Below are 6,372 nucleotides of genomic sequence, written 5' to 3'. Positions count from 1 at the left end.
ATGGCTGCTTGTACCAAGACACATTGATTATAATTAGTAGTTTGAATTATGGTCTTTTAATTTAGATAATATTTAATATTTTAATTATCTTTGTATATAGCCTGTCTTCAGTTGTCATCCTTTAGTGTTCTAAAACCCATTCTTTTTAAAAACCTACAAATAAAACTTCTTGATAATAAATTTTGTCTAGTATATGTAAAAAAAAGAAAGAAAGAAAGAAAGAAAGTGGGTGTAGCTCAGTGCCCCTTCGGTTCAATGCCCAATACCACCCCAACACAAGCAACAGAACAAATTTTAAAAAAGATACAGGCAGAAATAATCAGGTTCATAGAGGGTATGCTGAGGAGGACAGAGTTTGAGGAAGCTGGAAACCCATTTGTTCTGCTTCCCTCTTCACTCTCTCCCGTCCAGAACCCCTGAACCATTGCCAGGATTCTGCTGAAATGGGTTAGGAAATTATTGTATAGAGAAATCGAGTTTCAGTTTATTGAGTCTTGTGCTCCAAGCAAGTGATCCAACCGATAGAGCTGGATGGGAGACCGGAAGTCTGCCTCCACAGTTGGCATGGATTGGCCCCAAGCGCAGGATGGCACCCCCATCCTTCTCCCCAGCACCCCAGCAGCCTGGCTTCAGGACAATGCCCAAGGCCCTCCATTCTGAACCTGCGCTGGAGTCTTGTGGTGACTTTCTTGGTACATATTTGAATTCCAGCTGGGACTTTAACTTGCTGTGTGGCCTTGGACAAGTCTCTTGCCATCTCTGGGTCTCAGTTTTCTCATCTGCAAAGTGACATGGTAGATCCTCACAGCTGTGACATTCTAAGACCTAAATTTAGTCCAGCCTAGCTGGCCTGGATTGGCATCTGCTGAGCGAGTCCTCTCCAGCTCAGCAACAGAAAGATTGCAGAGCCAGGGCCTCCCAGGGAGGAAGAGGAACTGGAGGTCTCAGCACCTCAGCTGCCCCCACACACTGCCACCATCTGACCCGACTAAATGCCAGCCGGATGGTCGGGGCCCTGCCAGTGACTCAGCCTTTGCCCTATCTGCTCATCGCAGCCAGTTCCTAGAAGTTGAAAGTCACTTCTCCTCTTCGGCAGCCATCACCACCACCACCCACCATGAGGCAAGTTCTAATTTTGTCCCTGACCACAGTCAGGAGGAAGACAGTGACGGCAACTGGGGTTTTCAGGGGAAAGTCCGGGCTGCAAGTCAGTGGGCTGGGTGGCACCCCGGGGGTGAGCGGGGCCCAGGACCATCCGGGTCACTGGCAGAAATGGGCTGAATGAAGTGAGCTGTGACAACGAGATCTTGGCACCAGCGGCTTGACTTCTGTGAAGTGGGCACGTTCTGTGCCTTCTGTGCCTCAATCGCGTGTGAATCAAATAAGAAAACCCTCCTTCCCAACTCTGTGTTTCAGAAATAACCATCGTGATCAGCTCAGAGAATGTCCTCTATGTCATCTCTGTAGCCCCAAGCCCAGAAGAAAGACATCAAGATAAGAACAAAAGTGGACACCATTCTGAACACCTCAGCCAGGTCATTCTGCCCCAGAAGGTGGTTTCAAACAGGGTGAAGGGCATGGGTTCTGCCCCGAAGACCCTGGCTTGGAAGCCTTTTCCATCTCCTTGCTGGCCTCCAAGAAAATCCAAGCTCAGCATCTGAGTATTTGCAGTCCCGAGTTCAACCCCAGCACTGCAGACAAACACACAAACAGAAGCACGAGCAGGACCTCTACCTGTCTCACCAGACCCTGCCCCTGGAAAGGTGCCTGGCACATGAGCACTTGGACAGAGTGGCAGAAGGCTGTGAAGCGGTGGCTGTGCCTCTGCCCAGGATGGTGAGGTAGGTCAGTGGGTAAGTGACACCATACGTGAACTGTCATGGCGCCTCGCACCAAGAATCTACCTTCCAAGCACAGAGTGGCCGCGTCTGCTGCCTCACTTCTGTCTTCAATGTCTTGCTCAAAAGGTCCTGTGAGTCACACTACCCCAGAGCTGTGTAGAGCAAGGGATTCAGGAACTATGGTTTTAGCTTAGTTCAGTTATTATAATCCAAAGCCACCCAGGGTAGACAATTGGGATTCTTTTAGATTATGTTGTATCAGACAGCAGGAAATGAACCCAACCAGGGGCTGGGACAATGCCCCAGGTGAGTGGGAGCTTCTGACCCTCCTCTGCTGGGCACAGAAAACAACACATTCAACCCATCTGGAGCCACATGCCAGGTACCACAGGATGTGGCAATCTGTTCTGTGAAGTTCCTACAGCTGGCATAGCAGCTGTGACTAGGAGCACCACTCAGGTAGGCTTGTGGCACCTCGCCGTCATCTGCCATGCTCCAGTAGGTCCCCTAAGAGCTCTCCTGGTGAATTAAATGCAGACATGACAGGAATCGCCGCTCCAGAGTCTCTTCAGTCTTTGAGGGCAATTCTAATGTCTGCTAATCCTCCTAGTAAGTGGTTTCGCTTCTGAATGTCTCACGGTTGGGGTAGGAGCAGGCTTTCTGGCACACCCACCTCACTGAGCTTCTTGATTCTTGCTTCAGAGTTCTGCCATGACAGTTTAGGCATCTCCGCCTTCATGTCCGTGCCCAAGTAGTCACCCCAGCAGAATAGCAGGATGGGCTCCAGACTCCTGAGGCCAGGAAAGTGCTCCGGGTCAGCCTTCTGTCCTCTCTGCCCTAACGTAGAACCTCACAGATTTGATCCCCGGGACGCTCTCCTGGCCCCCTTCTGTACACGTCAGGCAGCTCCTACACAATCCATTTCCTCCTAACAAGCAAACCCTAGACCACACAAGACTGGACCCCGGTTACTGGTCCAAATCTGGTTATTAGTCCAAATAGCAGACAAGAGGCCACTGAGTCCTGCGGAGCAACCCACATTACCTAGAGAATCTTCCACCTGAGGGCTTCGCATTGTTTCCACCGCGGGGAAGCGGCTGTCTCCTAGCACAGAGGAGGGAGCCACTGCAGTAGTCCTGGCTTTCAGGGGATTCTCAGATTCAGGAGTGATTTCTTTCAGGGTGCTCATCCCAACACTCTCCTTGCTAGAACCACTTGTAGCAGCTGTCTTCGGTGAGGTTTCCCCACAAGCAGCACCTGAGTCAAGGATTAGGTGCGAGCAGCTGATTTTAAAGCTGATCCCAAGAGTTCGTGAACAGAAACCAAATCGCACGGGAAACACTTGAAAGAATTGACAACTGGGACCACCTCTTATTGAGAATTTTTTTTTTTTTTTTTTTTTTTGCGGAACCGGGGATTGAACTCAGACTCTTGCGCTTGCCAGGGAAGCACTTATTCCAGTGAGCCACCTCCCTCGTCCCGAGAAGTATTTTTTCACATCAAAAGAAATCAACAAAGTGAAAAGACAACCTACAAACTTTGAAAAACTCTTAACTAATAAGCACTCAGACAAAGGTCTGCTCTCTAGAATTCATAGAGGACTAAAGAACATTAGGGCCCCTAAATTTAAAGACCCAATCCAGAAATGGGCATCTGAGATGAACACACACTTCTCAGAGGACGAAATTAAAGAAGCAAATAAACATATGAAAAAATACTCCACATCACTAGCCATCCATGAAATGCAAATTAAAACAACACTGAGATACCATCTCACCTCAGAAAGATTGGCTTTCATAAAGAAATCAACCAACAACAAATGTTGGAGAGGCTGTGGGGAAAGGGGAGCCCTTCTCCACCATTGGTGGGAGTGTAGACAGGTGCAACCATTATGGAAATCAGTGTGGAGACTCGTTAGAAAACTAGGACTGGAAATCCCAATCAAGCCTGCTATCCCCCTACTGGGAATTTTCCTGGAGGAACTGAAAGAGCCATATCATAGTGATATATGCGTAGCTATGTTTATAGCAGCACAATTTGTGATAGCCAGATCTTGGAAACAACCAAGATGCCCGGCACATGTGGAATGGTTGAAAAGATGTTGTCTTAGTTACTTTGTACTCATTGCTGGGACAAATATTGGACACTCAAAATGAAGGAAGGAAAGGTTTAGCTCACAGTTACTGGAGGGTTCAGTCCATATTCTGCTGGCTGCAAGGCAAACAACAGCAGTTCATGCGGCAGAAAACAATGAAGAGCAGAAGAGGAGCAGCAGCTGTAACCGCGACCATCAAGCCTCTCTCTTCCTTCTGTGTTGACTGCGAAGACCGAAGACTGGTGCAGTGAAGATCCGAGCTCCTCCAAAGTGGCGCGGCTGCCGAGGTCAAGCTCCTTCGAAGACTGGGACTTCTCCACAGAAGTGGGGCAGGGCGGCAGGAAACCCGGCAGGGCGGCTTCCTGCCTTTCGTAATTCCAGGACCCTGCCCACCTGTAGGGCTAGCCCCCACGCTGCTGGATCTGAGTCAGCCAAGTTGACACAATGTATCAACTAACACAATCCACCCCTTGTCAACTTGGCAACTAGACATACACTTTTTTAAAGTCAATTTCCAGGTACACAGACATGCTTAAACATTTTACAAATTGAACATTGCATCACATTAGAACCATGACATGCTACCCCTGGCCCTCCAAAGACTCACGCACGACCCTTTACGCAAAAGACATTTTCGTCCATCTCTAAGAGTTGCCAAAGTCCTACCAGTTTCAGCAACACTGAAAAGTCCAAGTCCCAAGCTTCCAAGATCTTAGGCAAACTCTTAGCTGTGAGTCCCTCTACAAATGAAAAGTTAAACTCTTCTAATATTCACAGGCACAAGATAAGCATTGCCATTCCAAAAGGGATACACAGCAGGATACAAACAATTGGGACTAAAACAAGGCCAAAGTCCAGAAAGGCAAACGTTAAGTCCTGTAGTTCCCTGTGGACCATCCAAGCACCCTGTAATGAGTAGTGAGCTCCAAAAGCCTTACATGGCTCCACCCCTAAGGCACTTCTGTGGGTAGCTCCTATAGCTTTTCTCTCAGGCCTGTTTTGCTCCCTTTTTGCAGCTTTTCGTAGACCATCCACATTCTTGGCTTTTTCAAACTTCTGAGGTTTCCGCTGAGTAAGCTTCTCATTCACAGCTTCACACACTGCCCTCTCAGGGGCACACTGCCTGGCCTCCCAGGCCTTCTTCTGAAATCTGGGCGGAAGCCTTCTGAACCTCAGAACTCCTACATTCTGCATGCACCTATGACCACCAAAGCCCACGTGGATGATGCCAAGGGCTGCTGCCAGCTGGAGCAGTAGCCAGGGTTTCCTCTCTCTTGGCTGTATGGGTCGAGTGCCTGGATCGCTGAGCACTCTGACCCTGATTCTGAGAAACAAATTCTCTACTCCGGCGCTATTCTGCAATCTGATGTGGCCGCTGCCTCCATTCTGCAATCTGACGTGGCCGCTGCCTCCATTCTGGAACATGGGGCTCTGCAGCTTTCTCCTCAAATCAAAGTCCCTCACCCTTGCCATTCTTAGGCTGTAAAGGGCAAGAACCTGCCCCCTCCTGTGATGCCCTCAGGACATCTTTTCTACTCTCCTGTTCCTTCTCAGCAATGGAGATCCTCTCAGCTCTGTCTTCACAGTCCACAGCCTTCTTGGCGCTTCCTTTCTGGCCAAACTCACAGCATTTTAAATCATCCTTTTGGGCTTTTTGCTCTTCATTCTTAACATAAATCTGGCTAAAAACCACCAATAACAACCATGCCACTGCCCCAATATTTGGCTGCTTTGAAATATCTTTTGCCAGATTGATCAGTCCGCCATGCTTAAAGTCAGTCTCAGGCAAAGTCTCTGGACAGGAGCAAAATGCAGACAACTTTTCTGCCAGGTCAAAACACAAATGATCCAGAGTCCAACAACCAATGCAGTCTTTCCCAGCAGAAACTTCCCTAGCCTGGTCTTTACAGGCAGGCTTTCTGTCAGTCTTCTGGTCTGAGCTCTGACCAGAATCTCTCAAACAAAACAGCCAAAGCTCTTCCAGCTCGTCACAAGTAGAGGATTTCTCCAAACCTTTTCCTATCTCTTCCCATAAACCAGTCCCAAAAGCTTGTAATCCACATTGTCAGGTATAGCCACAGCAACGACCCCACTTCTCTGGTACCAATTTCTGTCTTAGTTACTTTTTACTCATTGCTGGGACAAATATCGTACACTCAAAATGAAGGAAGGAAAGGTTTAAAGATCGGAGCTCTTCCAAAGTGGCGCGGCTGCCAAGGTCAAGCTCCTTGAAGACTGGGACTTCTCCACAGAAGCGGGGAGGGGCTGCAGGAAACCAGGCAGGGCGGCTTCCTGCCTTTCTCAATTCCTGGGCCCTGCCCACCTGCAGGGCTAGCCCCCATGCTCCCCGATCTGATTCAGCCAAGTTGACACAATGTATCAACTAACACAGATGTGGTACTTTTATATAATGGAGTACTACTCAGCTATAAAGAA

The sequence above is a fragment of the Octodon degus genome, unplaced genomic scaffold, assembly GCF_000260255.1.
Source record: "Octodon degus isolate 3935 unplaced genomic scaffold, OctDeg1.0 scaffold00138, whole genome shotgun sequence".
Classification (NCBI taxonomy): Eukaryota; Metazoa; Chordata; class Mammalia; order Rodentia; family Octodontidae; genus Octodon; species Octodon degus.
The sequence above is the reverse complement of the archived record's forward strand: the minus strand, read 5'-3'. Positions refer to the sequence as shown.